The sequence below is a fragment of the Leptinotarsa decemlineata genome, unplaced genomic scaffold (assembly GCF_025532065.1).
Source record: "Leptinotarsa decemlineata unplaced genomic scaffold, Ldec_3_MD MMD2_tig00000035_RagTag_RagTag, whole genome shotgun sequence".
NCBI lineage: Eukaryota > Metazoa > Arthropoda > Insecta > Coleoptera > Chrysomelidae > Leptinotarsa > Leptinotarsa decemlineata.
The window spans coordinates 9,854,215-9,872,705 of record NW_027412540.1 but is presented as its reverse complement, the minus strand read 5'-3'; the positions used below and the strand labels follow the sequence as shown (position 1 = coordinate 9,872,705).

Here is an 18,491-nt window from a genome sequence, read left to right as displayed (position 1 = left end):
ATAGGAGGCATTTTAGGTTATAATGTTGGCTATGCTTGATATCGAAATTAAAGAGAACTCTCGAATATAGTATCGAACTGTAACAAATTTATTTATTCTAATATTATTTCATTTGTACTAACCAAAACTATAAATGAAAATTGGAACAGAAAAAAAAATTATAGGTTATAGTATTTGACAAGAAGGGTTGCCAATCATACAACACCAAATACCTCTTCTTCTGTTAGAGGAAACAATACAGCGTATTTCAGATAAGTTCCAAAAATAACCAGTTCCTAATCGCTACTTACCATCATTTTTGACGATTACCTGAAAAATATATTATTGTTCGATACTTTTGAAACAGGATGATTGTGTCATTGGCTTAATCATTTATTTTCAGTGTGGAAACTGGAAACCATTGACTGTGACCATGCATTTTCTAATTGGTTCAGCTCATAATATTCAAACTGAATATTGAAACTGACAATTTTTTTTCAAGGATTACTGTCAAGTTCTGATGAATCGTCGGAGAAACATGAAAATCACAGTGGGCTACTAACATTGAAAATTCCATGAGCTAACGATAAAATTATTTTACTACATATCCTTCACCTCACTCTGCTATCATCCACATTCAATAAAACAAAGGAAGGGATGATAATATGAGTAATATTTATGATAATTAGTTGAGTATTGTTACCTATGGATAGATGCAAATGTTGATGTACAATGATAACTCAGTTCCTCATGATAAATGTTGTTTCCCATCTATTTTATTTTTCAAATGTGTTGAACAAGAGACCTGGGTTCATTTTTGAAACTATTAGCTTCAAAGTTTTAAACTTTGTTTACACTGGTTTACACTAGGTTCACTAGGTATCATTTACATTTCTTCATAATTGTGCAAACCTGTTTCAACCTAGGTAGTCCATTGTTTTCATCACCCAAATGAGAAACCTAGTTCATATAACCGACCTGTTCAATATTGAAAAGTACCTGAGTAAATATTTTTTTAATGGTTATGACGAAATGCTGTTGATAATGTGTGATTCTACTCATCTAGGTATGTAAAGTCTGACATAGTTTTTCACTCTTCAATTAGAAACACTATTTGGTTCAGAGAGTTTTTTGTGTTTTTTTTCTCAATACAACATAGAAGTAGCCGAAGTACTTTTTAACAATCACATGTTTAAATATCCCAAATCCAAACTTGTCACTCTCACCACAACAAAATAATCTGAGAGTAATAAAAAATATATTATTACTCTGACAAAATAATCAATTAGTATTTTGACGTTTGATTCATTAGTTTTCTCCTTACTTTTGAATGTGCTCATGTTCCATGTATCAAGGTCAAATTTTCAGAATCTTGCACAGCATTTGGATTATTATCACTATCATAAGAAATTACATTCACAAGGTGGTTAGTTTTATTACAGTCACACATTAAAATTTGATACTTTCGAAATGTTTAAAATGTTATCTCAGCTGCAAACTTAGGGGGAAGAAGACTGCTCCCTCACCCATTCACGGAGAGCGCGGAGTGTGCTACTCACCCGCCGACAAATCGTTAGCCTTTGCTGACACGATGGAACGTTAGTTTCAACTTAACGTTGACGACGATGACGACATCGACCGCGATATGCTGTTGGAAGATCGGGTTCACCATATCCTCAGGGAGGATGACGATGATGACATCCTTCCAGCTTCTGTGGGTGGAAGAACTGAAGAGTTACATCAGGGCCGCAAAGGCCAAGAAAGCTCCGGGGGTCGACACAATTACCAACAAGATATTGAAGAGGCTCCCAAACAACTGCGTTAAATGCCTTTTGCAGATTATAAACAGTTCGTTGACCCTCAGACGCTTCCCCAGAAAGTGGAAGCATGCGATCGTCGTCATGATCCCAAAACAGGGTTAGAACCCGCTGTTCCCACAGAACGATCGCCCGATCAGTCTACTCTCGTCGGCGGCTAAGCTGGCTGAAAGAGTTGTTCTCCAAAGGCTCAACGAAGAAGTTGAGGACCGAAATGTTCTGCCTGATGCACAATTTGGCTTCAGGAGAGAACACTCCACTGAGTTATAGGCTCTAAGGCTGGTCGAAAACACCATTCAAGAGTTGAATAATAACAAAAAAGTGCACATTTTACTGTTAGATATCTCGAAGGCCTTCTACCGTGGATGGTATGAAGGCCTTCTGCACAAATTAATCGCGTTCGACCTGCCTCGGGGTCTGATCCGGTGGATTGGGTCTTTCCTGAAAGACAGAACATTTCAGGTTAGAGTAGAGGGCTCTTTGTCTGACAACAGAGAGATACTCGCTGGAGTGCCACAGGGGGCCGTGCTCTCTCCGACGTTGTATTCACTTTACACCATGCAGTGACCTTCCGAGGCCCGAACGTGTGAATATATCCCTATACGCCGATGACACAGCTCTCCCCTCGTCTTCCATAGGTCGGGAGTTTGGCGTCGACTATATGCAACGTGCATTGGACGACCTCGAACGCTGGTACCTCAATTGGAAGATCCGAGTGAACCCGACAAGACTCAGGCGATAACCATGGGAAGGTTGCTATCTTCTTCGACCTGAAAAGTGAGAATCTCTGGAAGGAAAATTGACTGGCAGCGCAGGTAAAGTACCTCGGCTTTCTGAAAGACCGTAGGCTCAATTGGAACCCGCACATTATGTGTGTTAACTCAAAGATCGAGGGTCGAATAGCAAGTCTGTACCCTCTGATCAACAGAAAATCTAAAATGAGTTTGAAGAACAAGATTACCATCTACAATACAATGTTCAAGCCTGTCATTATGTATGCTTCAGGCGTCTGGGGACAAACGGCGAAATGTAATATCTCCATTCTGGAGGTATTGCAAAATCAGGTAATGAGGATGATTGTGAATGTTCCTTGGTTCGTACGGAATGAAGCCATCCGCAGAGATTTGAAACTGCCCTCCATTCAGCAGTCCATTCAGACGAGGAATCAACGAGTTTTTGAAGTTGCGGAAACTCACGAAAATCTTTTAGTCAGGGAAGCTATAGATTATGCTGTAGACGACCCCTCCCGATATAGAAAGCCCCGACACTCTGTCGAATGAGGCCCTCATGTCTCATGTCCCCCGTTAAAGGATAAACAGATCTTTCATCCATCCCACCCCAGCTAGGTAGTGGTACCCTCAGTCATGAACCCATTTGTCCTTCTTCGACAGAGATCAGTCAAAAGGGTAAGGGAGCTGGGCTCCAACCTGAACAAACTCAAGACGACGTGCAGTACTTTGAATCCATTCGACCATGAACCAACCATAAAGCACTTTTTGACCTCGTTTCGAATTTACTGCCAGTTATTTTGGCATATGCAAAATTGCAACAGATCCAAAAAGTCTCCCTATCTCGGAGATAATAAAAGTGTACGAATACACATAAGCTAGGTTCACTGTCATCTACTGACTTGTATACCTAAACTTTCCAGTAAGGTATTATATATTTACATTTTATTTATATTACATTTACATTATATTTATCGGAATAACACACCAACTTTTTTCAATAGTTTTTCTCAAGTTTTCGCTATTGACAGTGTAATGGAAATGGGTCTATAATTGCACATTTCAGTTTCATCTACCTTTCTGAACACGGGAAGAACTATGGTTTTTAAAGTTCACGGGAAAGATTCCACTTTCAAATATTCAATTATTTAGATGTGTCATGGGGTTTATTTTTCCTGATATTTCTTTTCTGAGGATATACTATCAACATCAGATATTTGTTTAAAGTTAGGAGATTATGATAATAAATATTTCAGATACAAAATTATTTCATTCAGAAAAAGGTTTTTTATTCTTGTCTAGCATAGGATTCACCTACACTCACAAAATAATCATTGATGAAATTACCTTTTCTTAGTCCTCAGTTATGATTTCACCTCTAGGGTTTGATTTATTGGATCTACCTATTTGTTTAACATTCCATGTAATGTTTACTATTAATTTTATTCCATTCTGTTTGTTTTACTTTTTTGATTTTGTCTCCCTTATTGTTAGTAAATACTTGTCTTGAGTTTTGAACTCGACAACAATTTTTTTCAATCAATAGAGTTTATAATACCTTCAGTTATTCAGACCTTGTTTATGTTTTGTGAATAATTCCACTGATTCCTCTTTCTTATTGATATATTTCAATAATAGGAGACTTATTTCATTTATAATTTTATTATAGGACTATTTGCAACCTCTCTTTTACAGGTTTGTTCTGGTTCTACGAAATTCAGGTTCTAGGACGTCAGGATCATGCGCAGTTGACATAGAGCATTCTGGTTTATTGAGGATAGTTTCGGACTGATGAATCCTCTGTTCATGTTCTGGTTTCGACTGGGAAATGATCCTAAACTGTTTTGAACCGTCTCGAATCGTTCTTGCTCTCGAGGCTGAACTGTTCCCTTTGCTCATGCGCATTTATGTGGATATTTCTTTGGGCTATTTGTTAGGATGTTTTTTATTTATTTGATTTGAATAATTGATGATTAAGGTTAGATAACATTTGAACTGACTATAAGGATACGCTTCATAACAAAATGGACATGATCAATAGTATTTTCTCGTCTTCATCTCTTCATATATACGATAGGTGGCACAGTGGTCTCTTCAAAAGCGTTCTGGTTTAAACAAGTGTCCGAGACTATTTCGGACTGTTTGAGATTTCATTTTTTGCTTGTACGCATCATGTCTTGCGCTGTTTCCAAACAGTTTTCGGATGTTAGAACCAGAACAAACCTTAGCATGTCTAACTTAGTTCTTCATTTCGGCGTTACCAAGTATCTAATTTGTAGTTAGGGAGTTTTTAGCGTTACATCCAACACCCACTCTCGCTAAAATCCCTAAGTCCCATTCTGTGACACAATTTTGAGAACAGAACAACCCGGTAAGCCTTTCGTGAGAATATCTGCTTCTTGTAAAGATGTTTCAATATACTTTATTTCTATGTGGTTCTTCTTCAAATGTTCACAACCATAATAATATTTTCAATATATGTTTGACTTTTCGATTATTACCTGAATTTTTAACTAGTGCTATAAAACTTTGATTTTCTTCGAAGTATGTTGTAGGACTAACATTTATACTAAATTCTAACATAAGCTTCTTCAACCAAAAACCTTCACTTACAGCACTACATAATGCAACCAATTCGGCCTCAGTAGTTGAGAGTGTTAAACAATTTTGTTTTTTGGTTGCCCAGTGTATTGTGTTGCGAAACAATTTGAATAAAATACCAGTAACTGATTTTCTATCAACAGTCATTTCCCTAGTCTGAATCTACATAGCAAATTAGATTTATATTACTAGCTCTCCTGAACTCCAATCCTACATTGTGAGTTTTACTTAAATATCTAAGAATTCTTTTCAAATACCACCAGATTTAATTATTAGATTTATCCTGATACCTGCTGAAATAGTTCAAAGAGAAAGAAATATCAGGTGGAGTCCCTAACCTAACATCAAATACATAATGCAAATGCACCCTATCAGCTGCCTTACATTAAATACATAAGGCACCCTATCAACTGCCTTACAGGTTGTCAATCAAAACATCATTTTTTGAAAGAGATATTTTTTAATTTTGGATCAATTGGTACTTATATTTGAACCTTTACAATGGCTCTCATTTTAAATTTTGTCAAAATCTTTTGAATATATAGCTAGATTGGTTCATCTTCAATATTCCTCGTTCCTTATTATAGTCCATCTGTAGGTATACCTAGAAAATTGTTAAGTTCTTTGCATTTCATTTCGAATCTCTCCATTAATTTCTCGATTATATAATTTATACTTTGCAAATCAATTCCAGCAATCAAAATATCGTCCACATACAGAAGTAGATATAATTTTCCATGTTTGACATCTGAGGTGTAGAGACAGAAATCATTTTCAGATCTAGTGAACCCCAATTTATTTAAATAATTATTAATTTCATTGTTCGAACATCTTGAAGATTGTTTTAGCCCATACAAGGATATTTTCAATATCCGTTATCAATTTTGAAACCTTTCGGTGGGTAAATATAAACTTCATTATCTAACTTTGCATTTAAAAAAGCAGTTTTGACATCTACCTGTTTGAAATGGTACCCAAATTGGTTTCCCACATTCAATAATACCCTAATTGTGGTCATCCTGGCGAATATATCTCATCATAATTTAAAACCCCCTCTTGTGCCTTATATTTGTTTAACTCTTTTTCTTATGTTGATTTGAGAGTATATACCCATTTAGTGTCTAGTATTTCAACATCCTCTGGCTTAGTTTCTATTTCCCAAGTATTATTTTTGTTTATGGAATATAATTCTTTGTTCATGGCATTTTCCCATTTATATTTATCCTCCCTATTTTGTAAGTCATTAAAACTTTGAGGTAGATCATCTAAAAATCTCATTGCATCAAACGCCATATATAATTCGTAATCGTTAGATTTAGGGTGGTGTTTTATTTGACGCTTGTTCTCTCTATTACTATCTTTAATTTCATTTAAATCATTTGAATCCACGTTCTCTTCTAATTCTCTTTCATCAGTCTGAATAAAAACATCAGGCTCCCCTTCTTCTGAACCATTCTTTTGTGAATTATTTTCCTCAACTTTTAACTCTACTCTATTTTTGTACTTGAAATTATTTTCATCAAACCTAACATCCCTAGATATTATAATTTTTTGATGCTCTATATCCCACATATACCCTGTTCTTGCATGCAGCCTATCATTATACATTTGTTTACTTTTGAATCAAATTTATTCCTTACTTCTTTTCTAATATAGCTATAAGCTTTGCTTCCAAATATTCTGAAATAATGTACATTTGGCTTTTTGTCAAACCAAATTTCTGCAGGTGTGCATTTTATTATATCTATTGGCCCCCTATTAATAACATAATTTGCATATAAAATTGTTTCTCCCCATAACTTTTTTGGAACCCCTGATTCTACCATAATAGTTTTAGCTCTTTCTACCAGACTTCTATTTTTTCTTTCTGCTTTTCCATTTTCTATAATAGTATAATCTATAGTGACTCCATTTTCCATGCAAAAGTTCCTCATGTTTTCAGAAATGCATTCCCCCCCCCCCATTGTCACACCTCAGCTTAAACCAAACATTGACTTAGTCATAAAAAAATATTTATTGAATTTGTTATATGGTTCACCTTTTTCTTTAATTAAATACACAACAGTAAAATTTGAAAAATCGTCAATAAATGTGAGCTAATGGTGTGATGGGACCACAAATGTCAGTATGAACAATTTCAAGAAGCCGTCTACTTTTACACCTTGTTCCGAATGAATGTTTAGCCATATTTCCTTCTGTACATGGCTCACAAAAGTCAATTTCTGAAACTTGAACATTTTCTATGCCTTCTACCATTTTCCCTCTAATTAAGTTTTTGAGACTAGAAAAATTTAAATGAGCAAATATTTTGTGCCACTGTAGAAAATCATCATTTTCTAAACTAGTGTCCTAAATATCTGAACATACTGGAAGCAATAGTGATTCATTGTGGAAGCATATAAAGAACTGTGGATGTGAAAACAATTTTTATGATTGAATGAGATAAAAATTTTAAAAAACGACATTGAATAAATGATTCAAATTATTTTTGGATAGGATGATGTTCTCATGTAACTAACCTTTTTATGTTGAAGAATTTTGAAAAATGTTTACAGTTAAACGAGTTTTTTCCCAGCATGAATTTTTTCATACAGTTTTAAAAATATTTCTCTGAATTATTGATTTAGAGCAAATTTTACACTGCAAATGTTTTCATGAATTTTAATCTGATCACTTCTAATACATGACTTTGGGCAAAATTCACATTGAAATGTTTTTTCTTCAGTATGTATTTTTTCATGCTTTTTCAAATGACTATATTTACTGAAAGATTTCGAACAAATTTCACACTGAATGGGTTTTTTCCCGGTGTGAATTTTTTCATGCCCACTCGAAAGTTCTATGACAGCTGAAAGATCTCCCTCACAGATCTCCCTCACAAAAATTTGACAATGACTGTAAGATTTTGAACAAATTTTACAATTGAAAGGGTTTTCTGCTGTATGAGTTCTTGAGTGACTTTTGAGGTATTTTTTACAAACAAAAGATTTTGATCGAATTTCACATTGTAAAAGTTTCCCGCCAGTGTGACTTTTTTCATGCTTACTCAAATTTCCACTCTGAAAGACTTTTCAAACAAATTTTACAATTAAATGAATTTTCTCCTGTATGAGTTTTTGAGTGATTTACAAGATTTCTCTTACAAATAAAAGATTTTGAGCAGATCTCAGACTGAAATTGTTTTCTCTCTATGAATTTTTTTCATGCTCTATCAAAATTTGATTATGACTGAAAGATTTTTAACAAATTTCCATGTTCTCTCAAAGTTTTATTATCAATGAAACATTTTGAACAAATTTTACAATAAAAAAATTTTTTCCTGTATGAGTTGTTGAGTGGATGATTGAATTTGACCTATAAATGAAAAAAATCAAGCATATTTCACATTGATGGCTTCTCCTTAGTGTGAGTTCTTTCATACTTATTCAAATTTCCACTCTGACTGAAAGATTTTGAGCAACTTTTGCATTTAAACGGTTTTTCTCCTGTAGGAGTTCTTGAGTGAATTATAAAATATCCCTTACGCATATAAGATATTGAACATATTTTACATTGAAATGGTTTTAATCCAGTGTGAGTTTTATTGTGTTCTCTTGAAGTTCCATTATGACGAAAGATTTTAAACAAATTTTACAATCAAACTTTTTCTCTCTATGAGTTCTTGAGTTAATGATAAGATCTGACCTACAAATAAAAGGTTTCAAGCAGATTTCACAGTGAAATTTTTCTCTTGAGTTTTTTATAGTTCTTCAAGCTACTTTTTTCATTTATCTCATTTGTATTTTTAAAGTAAATTTTGTTTTGCTCATGAAATCTGCTCTCTTCAATTGATTTCAAACAGTATTAAAGATTGAATAATTCACTCTTCTCCCTAGTTGAGTGTATTTTTTCATGTTTCACAGTGTGATTATTTTCCACAGCAAACTTGTTTTTATATAGTTTTTTGAGATATTTTCATTGAAAGCCTCTTCTTTTTTCCCAATCATTGTTTCTGCTGATGTTTCAAAAGAGATGAGTTCTGGATCTGAAAAAAGTTGAGAACATGATCATGACAATAGATTTACTATTTTTTCACCAATTCATCACAGTGACTGTTGAAACTGAGATAGATTAAAATAAAGTATGAATTTAAATGTCCACAATAGTGGCAACAAAAATATTTAGAGATTTTCAGAAGATCTCTAATAATGATAGGATATGTCATTTCTGTAAATAATATTGGAATACTAAGAACTCAATTATTCTCCATAAAAAACTGAACAATTAGACGAACCAAAAAACTCAACTTGCAACAACAATACCTTCAAAACAAGTACCAAACACCAAAACTACAATGTACTTCTCGATGCGTGTTTCACCAACCAAGTTGTGTTCTTCAGAAGATTCAGTAAACTAGCCAATACCTACATGTTCTTCTGTTTTTCGTAATGACATTAACATCGATACTTTAGATAATTCTAATATGTCAATGATCATCTGAACATGATTAACGAGTATGTGTATATTCCTACCATTAACAGTACTAAAATAATTCAAGGCAATTCCCCTACTTCCCCTATCATATTATAATCATCAAATATAAAATTTTTGCAGTAACTGATTTCATAATCCTGCTAGTAAATTCCGCTGCAAATAATTCTCAACTCAAATAATCATAATAGTGATGAAATCAGGTTAAGAAAACATAAAGACCACAAATAACTCAAATACATTATCAGTTATGCCTCTTGGAACTTGGTTTATATCGCACCCCAATTTAGATATAGCAGCATTAGGGTTGAATGCATATTTGACAAAAATATAAAGCATTGTACACAATATGTAAAAATTAAAAAAAAATACAGAAAGGCTTCCTGGATGACTGAAGGATTATTAAAGTTAGCCGACACAAAAAACAAATCATATAAATTATTGAGAATATAGCCCCCGTGATGATTACTTGAAGCAGTCTTATTTTCATTATAAAAACATGCTCACAACTATTACTGTAACAAAATAAATTTTAGCGAATGAATAAGGAAATTAATCCTACAAAAAATGATTCAATGAAAGATTTTAGTGGAAATTGTTAACAGATAAAACAGCTTTAAGTAACCAATACAACAAAACGTTCATAATAACAGATTCAACTTCAATGAATAATATAAAGTAGAATCCCCACTGTCGCCCCAAGAAGATCTAGTCATAACTCATTTTTTCTAGCAGCAATATATGCATCTGGGATGAAAATTATCATTGGTGAGCTAAAACCTAGAGAATCTTCTGGGTAGATGGCATAAGTACCGAGATCTTAAAATAGTCACAAGTCTTCAAAGAAAGTGTAGTGGCTGTTTATAGAAAAAGAGACAAAAACAAGATGACCAACTACTAATACAACCTACTTTCTGAGAAAAAATTTGGGTTAACAAAGAAAAAAAAAATCAATACTTGCTGCGTTACTGCCTGTTGAATCCCATTATGAAGAATATAAAATATGTTTAATGCATGTGCATCATTTTGTATATTGATGATATGAAGTTAGTTTTTTCTGATCCTTGAAAAAATATTTTTTGAGAATTGATTATGTCAAAGTTAATAATGAATAGAGTTTTATGAAATAATTCCCCACATTTATTGTGCAAAAATAACAATGGTCCTTGGAGAATTAAATATTCAACACGTAACGTAACTCTAAGCGTGAAAGCAACCTGCATAACAAAGATGTCTAACCAAGAAGGTATTCTAAAGTTTCAATGAGAAATTTGCCTTCAAGTAGTGCTTGTGCGAAAAAGCAGATGTTTAGTCAACAAGAAATATTAGAAAGTCGTCTCTTTGGCAGAGAACATCAAATCTTCAAGAGAAAATCGAAGTAACACAATTTTGGATAATAAACAAAACTCAGTTTAGAATCTAAAGTCTTAATAATAAAAAAGTACTTTAAAATAGGAAGCATGGCTTCCTATTTTAAAGTACTTTTTTTAGATTCTTTACTAACTTTTAGATTCTATAACTAACCTTCAAAATGATCTATATGCCCTATTCACAATCAGCTATCAACAATATGTTCCAGATATCGCACATGAAGGTAACTTAGAATGTTCACTGAATGTTTAAAAAATGTAACCTTATGAAATATTCATCAATGAACATCATTCTATTTTTGGAGCCAGTCCTGATGGGTGAAGTACCCCAAAACTGCGTCAAAAATGCAACCCAAGGAAGTAATTTAGCAAAAAATATTAAATTTCTGTACTCTATGTTATTTGGTATTTTTGACTCTGTTGGGAATGTTAGTTGAAAACGTATGCTTTAGTAACATTCCACAATCTGTGATATCAAAACAAAAAATTGGTATGATCCATATTTTATCTGCCTTCAACAATTTATCGTTATTATACAAAAAATATTCTGATTATAAATCTTGAAATGATAGGCTGAGCATTTTGTGAATGATTTTTTTTTTACATTACAAAAAACTGATAGGCTTTTTTTCATATTATTAAGGAAGATTTATTTTGAACGAATAATATGAAACCAAAATTAGAGATTTTTTACAAGCGCTGAAGTTAGACAAAGTATTACTTAGCTTCAGTTAAGCTGGAAGTTTGTTGAACTCTGAACAACCATTATGGAACAGATAATTCATTGTTCTTGAATAATTGCATATTACTCTCTGCTAGCACTAATGTGCACTATATGTTGGTAATGTCTTTTAGGCAGACTCAATCCACGAATACCACAAAGACTCAAAACATTAATATCAACGAACAAGAATCTTCAAGATGGTTCATTCAACGTCGACCACACAACGATATTCGGTCTCTGAGTTTCACTTCAAGGAAACCAGATGGAACTGGAGCCTGAGACATCGCACACCAAACACCGCTGTTTTGATCTACAAAGGTGCTGGCTGAACTATTCAACTGTCCTTAAAAGACAAGCATGAAAATACAGATGATGACATGTCCCTTTATGAAGATGCTTCATGGGTTCAACGGAAGAATCAATGCACAAATAATCAGGATACACAAGGCTTCCCAAGGCGGTCTGTTGCAAGTTGCAAAGCAAAATTTTTACATCGACTGCCAAACGAGATTCGTTCTCTCCACAACCCGAAAGCTCGTAATCCAACACCAGATAGTTGCCGTGCAGTGAGAGATGTTGATGTCAAAGTTTGGCTTGGTAATGGATGCTTCTGGAAGCCTCATTTATCCTTGATGTTTGTGAATTGTTTTCTGTCGATCCTGTAGACGGCGTATTCGTAAGAGGAAATATCATGGCCTTTACGACAAAAAGCTGTATTTTCTCGGTAAAAGGCTTTGTACCATTTTCAGGTGTTTTAAAATCATATACCATGATTTTGCAACTTTTGTAACACATTTCATTTACTGTGATTGAACAAATACAAAATTGGAAAACAATCATCAAAATGTGAAAAAAATAAGTTTTTTTGGGATTTTTTTTAGAATATAATCAAAATGTGTTTAGTTGTCTCACATAAAACCCAGATACTTGACATTTAACACAATTTGAAATATGTGATTGTTGATGTTTAGGTAAATTGTATGGGTTTCAGAAAATCCTCATCAATACCCAGAAATCTCATGTAATTTACAGGTAATCACCGGAAACATAAGGGATTTCCGCAATACATGTACATTTTGTAATTGGCGTGAAGTTATCCACAGATTTCTGGCCACACATGCCGACGTAGAGGAAAATAAAAATCTGTGGTTGGGATACAAAATTATTAGCACCCGTACTAATATCTGTGGCTGGAAATACCTATTCACTATAGGTTGAACGTGAAATTATTAAGACTATTTGGTGTTCAACATTTTTATAGTCTTGAGTAGATTAAGGCGTTGATAATCCTTTTCTCATCAACAATACAGATTCAGTGAAAAATAAAATTGAAAATATTAGACTTACTTTCCAATATCCTATATAGAAATGATATCCGATGATGTGCGTCAATCAAAATCACACAACTTCCATAGTTTCTTGAGAAGATCAACTTGGTGACAACAGTTTTCTTGTCATCTAAACAGATTTCGAAAAAGAAATTGTTGAAACAATCAGACTCATTTTTTGAGATTCCTTGTATTCATGAAAACCACACAACTCTTATAGAATCTTGAATAGATCAACACAGTGAAAACCGTTATCTTGTTACCCATACAGATTTCCAGGAAAAAATAATGAAACAATCAGACTCACTTTTTAAAACACCTTGTAGAATTGGAACTAGAAGATGTGCGTTCATGAAAATTACACAACTGTTATAGAATCTTGGGTAGATCGAAAAAGTGAAAACTGTTTTCTTGTCACCCATACAGATTTCGAGAAAAAATTGCTGCAATAATCAGACTCACTTTTTAAAACACCTTGTAGAATTGTAAATAGAAGATGTGCGTTCATGAAAATCACACAACTGTTATAGAATCTTGGATAGATCGATGAAGTGAAAACTCTTTTCTTGTCACCCATACAGATTTCGAGAAAAAAATTGTTGCAACAATCAGATTCACTTTTTTAAAGCACCTTGTAGAATTGGAAGCAAATGATGTGTGTTCATGAAAATCACACAACTGTTGAAGATTTTCCGGTAGATCGATATAGTTTAAACCGTTTTCTTGTCACCCACACAGATTTCCAGGAAAAAATATTGACACAATCAGACTCACTTTTTAAAGCACCTTGTAGAATTGGAAATAGAAGATGTGCGTTCATGAAAATTACACAAACGTTATAGAATCTTGGGTAGATCGATATAGTGGAAACTGTTTTCTTGTCACCCATACAGATTTCCAGGAAAAAATATTGAAACAATCAGACTCACTTTTTAGAACACCTTGGAAAATTGGAACTAGAAGATGTGCGTTCATGAAAATTACACAACTGTTAGAGAATCTTGGGTAGATCGATATGGTGTGAACCGTTTTCTTGTCACCCATACAGATTTCGAGAAAAAAATGGTTGCAACAATCAGACTCACTTTTTAAAACACCTTGTAGAATTGTAAATAGAAGATGTGCGTTCATGAAACTCACACAACTGTTATAGAATCTTGGGTAGATTGATATGGTGTAAACCGTTTTCTTGTCACCCATACAGATTTCGAGAAAAAAATGGTTGCAACAATCAGACTCACTTTTTAAAACACCTTGTAGAATTGTAAATAGAAGATGTGCGTTCATGAAAATTACACAACTGTTATAGAATCTTGGATAGATCGATATAGTGAAAACTGTTTTCTTGTCACCCATACAGATTTCGATAAAAAATTGTTGCAACAATCAGACTCACTTTTTAAAACACCTTGTAAAATTGTAAATAGAGAATGTGCGTTCATGAAAATTACACAACTGTTATAGAATCTTGGATAGATCGATATAGTGAAAACTGTTTTCTTGTCACCCATACAGATTTCGATAAAAAAATTGTTGCAACAATCAGACTCACTTTTTAAAACACCTTGTAAAATTGTAAATAGAAGATGTGCGTTCATGAAACTTACACAACTGTTATAGAATCTTGAGTAGATCGATATAGTGTAAACCGTTTTCTTGTCACCCACACAGATTTCCAGAAAAAAATATTGAAACAATCAGACTTACTTTTTAAAACACCTTGTAGAATTGTAAATAGAAGATGTGCGTTCATGAAAATTTTACAACTGTTAGAGAATCTTGGGTAGATCGATATGGTGTAAACCGTTTTCTTGTCACCCACACAGATTTCCAGAAAAAAATATTTAAACAATCAGACTTACTTTTTAAAACACCTTGTGGAATTGTAAATAGAAGATGTGCGTTCATGAAAATTACACAACTGTTAGAGAATCTTAGGTAGATCGATATGGTGTAAACCGTTTTCTTGTCACCCATACAGATTTCGAGAAAAAAATGGTTGCAACAATCAGACTCACTTATTAAAACACCTTGTAGAATTGGAACCTGGAGATGTGCGTTCATGAAAATCACACAACTGTTATAGGATCTTGATAGATTGATATAGTGAAAATCGTTTTCTTGTTACCCACACAGATTTACAGACTCAAAATATGAGTCTGATGCAACAATTTTTTTTATCGAAATCTGTATGGGTGACAAGAAAACGGTTTCCACTATATCAATCTACCCTAGATTCTATAACAGTTGTGTAATTTTCATGAATGCACTTCTTCTGGTTCCAATTCTACAAGGTGTTTTAAAAAGTGAGTCTGATTGTTGCAACAATTTTTCTCTTGAAATCTGTATGGGTGACAAGAAAACGGTTTCCACTGTATTGATCTATCCAAGATTTTATAACAGTTGTATAATTTCCATGAACGCACATCTTCTAGTTCCAATTTTACAAGGTGTTTCAAAAAGTGAGCCTGATTGTTGCAACAATTTTTTTCTCGAAATCTGTATGGGTGACAAGAAAACGGTTTTCACTTTATCGATCTACCCAAGATTCTATAACAGTTTTGTGATTTTCATGAACGCACATCTTCTAGTTCCAATTTTACAAGGTGTTTTAAAAAGTGAGTCTGATTGTTTCAATATTTTTTTCTGGAAATCTGAATGGGTGACAAGAAAACAGTTCACACTATATAGATCTACCCAAGATTCTATAACAGTTGTGTAATTTTCATGAACGCACATCTTCTATTTACAATTCTACAAGGTGTTTTAAAAAGTGAGTCTGATTGTTGCAACAATTTTTTTTCTCGAAATCTGTATGGGTGACAAGAAAACGATTTACACTTTATGGATCTACCCAAGATTTTATAACAGTTGTGTAATATTCATGAACGCACATCTTCTATTTACAATTCTACAAGGTGTTTTAAAAAGTGAGTCTGATTGTTGCAACAATTTTTTTTCTCGAAATCTGTATGGGTGACAAGAAAACGATTTACACCATATCGATCTACCCAAGATTCTATAACAGTTGTGTAATTTTCATGAACGCACATCTTCTATTTACAATTCTACAAGGTGTTTTAAAAAGTGAATCAATTGTTGCAACAATTTTTTTCTCGAAATCTGTATGGGTGACAAGAAAACGGTTTACACCATATCGATCTACCTAAGATTCTATAACAGTTGTGTAATTTTCAAGAACGCACACCTTCTAGTTCCAATTTTACAAGGTGTTTTAAAAAGTGAGTCTGATCGTGTCAATATTTTTTCCTGGAAATCTGTATGGGTGACAAGAAAACGGTTTACACTATATCGATCTACCCAAAATTCTATAACATTTGTGTAATTTTCATGAACGCACATCTTCTAGTTCCAATTTTACAAGGTGTTTTAAAAAGTGAGTCTGATTGTTTCAAAATTTTTTTCTCGAAATCTGTATGGGGGACAAGAAAACAGTTTTCACTTTATCGATCTACCCAAGATTCTATAACAGTTGTATGATTTTCATGAACGCACATCTTCTATTTACAATTCTACAAGGTGTTTTAAAAAGTGAGTCTGATTATTGCAACAATTTTTTTCTCGAAATCTGTATGGGTGACAAGAAAACGGTTTTCACTATATCGATCTACCTAAGATTCTATAACAGTTGTGTAATTTTCATGAACGCACATCTTCTGGTTCCAATTCTACAAGGAATCTCAAAAAATGAGTCTGATTGTTTCAACATTTTTGTTTTCGAAATCTGTTCGGGTGACAAGAAAATCGTTATCACTACGTCAATCTACCCAAGATTCCATAAGACTCATGCGATTTTTATGCACGCACATTATCTGGTTTCAATTCTTCAAGGGGTTTAAAAAGTTGGTCTGATCGTTTCAACAATTTTATTTTCGAAATCTGTATGGGTAACAAGATAACGATTTTCACTGTGTTGATCTATTCAAAATTCTATAAGAGTTGTGTGGTTTTCATGAATACAAGGAATCTCAAAAAATGAGTCTGATTGTTTCAACAATTTCTTTTTCGAAATCTGTTTAGATGACAAGAAAACTGTCATCACCAAGTTGATCTTCCCAAGAAACTATGGAAGTTGTGTGATTTTGATTGACGCACATCATCGGATATCATTTCTATATAGGGTATTGGAAAGTAAGTCTAATATTTTCAATTTTAATTTTTTCCTGAATCTGTATTGTTGATGAGAAAAGGATTATCAACGCCTCAATCTACTCAAGACTCTAGAAAAATGTTGAACACCAAATAGTCTTAATAATTTCACGTTCAACCTATAGTGAATAGGTATTTCCAGCCACAGATATCAGTACGGGTGCTATTAATTTTGTATCCCAACCACAGATTTTTATTTATCTCTACGTCGGCATGTGTGGCCAGAAATCTGTGGATAACTTCACGCCAATCATTTTGTAATGAGTAGTCACTCCCTCTGGGCTACATTTGGGGCTAAGGTGATATTTTAGGCAAAAAGTTTTCATTTCTTTATATCACCTAAGACAGCAGTGTTGATACAGTAGCCCAAATCTATATTTTTGAATTGTGAAAGGGTTGTCAATATCAATGAAAGAGAATGAAAAAATGATTCCAGAATCAATCCTTGAAGTACACCCAATTAGATAGTTCAACTTTCTGAATTGATCATTATTATTTGGGTACTATTTGTTGAGAAAATACAATTCAGTCATATGTTAAATCATGAACTCTTACACTGTGTAACTTTAGATATAATAATTCTCGATTGACCATAAATAATTCTAAAGGTGAATCTCAAATGAACAGGTGTGTTACCTAGTGCAAGAGCAACAAGTTTCAAATCATATTTTTACCTTGTATAACACCCAACTCTTTTTGGTCTCGACAGTTATAACTGGATCTGAAACCTTTTGGGCTGAAGTCTGCTGGACTATTGAAATTGGTACACTCCTCACATTCTCACATTGTGGACCTCTTCTTCCTACTTCCACACACTTCTCAGATTTGAGATTATGAGAAAGAACACCTATGCCACCCTCACTTTAAATTTGCTAGTATAATTGTAAACCACACATTCAACCATCATTTCAAATTTGAATTCATATTTTAAGTATTTGTTGGACAAACATCATCAACATATTCGACCTCTCTCTGGATTGTGCTTCTATATTCGTTAGCACTACTGGCCATTATTGAGTTTCCCTAAAGTCAATTACTTCCAATCCAACATCAAATAACAATAAATTTAAATTTCCATTGCAGGGTTACAGACAAGATTCTACATTTACCAGTGTTCCTTTTTTATCCTATGACTAACTCGCACATGAAATCATGAAACCTTTCCTTTACCTTTATTCATCGGCTTTCAACAGGGCCATGAAAAAAATCGATAATTTGTTGAACGAGAAAAAGAAAAATCGAAATCAGGAGGCAGTGTTTTGAATACATATATGTTGTTTGTCTACAGTGACGTAAAAATAAAT

General features: G+C 33.4%; 1 protein-coding gene and 1 long non-coding RNA gene across 3 annotated transcripts in view; both read right to left on the bottom strand.

Moving 5' to 3' along the window:
- Positions 1-257, bottom strand: part of LOC111508186 (uncharacterized) — a 58,494-nt gene extending 58,237 nt beyond the window's left edge. Inside the window, exon 1 of one of the 2 annotated variants that reach the window (XM_074171855.1) lies at positions 123-257. The gene's annotated coding sequence lies outside the window, so the exon portion shown is untranslated. The remainder of the gene's footprint in view (positions 1-122) is intronic. The other variant, XM_074171856.1, reaches the window with a different exon arrangement.
- A 4,308-nt stretch (positions 258-4,565) lies between these two features.
- On the bottom strand, positions 4,566-18,351 carry LOC111512749 (uncharacterized). The gene is made up of 2 exons (XR_002723116.2): positions 17,862-18,351; positions 4,566-9,149 (listed from the first exon to the last, which is right to left on the bottom strand). It is a non-coding gene; the product is annotated as an uncharacterized lncRNA (long non-coding RNA).
- Between the last annotated feature and the right edge of the window lie 140 nt (positions 18,352-18,491).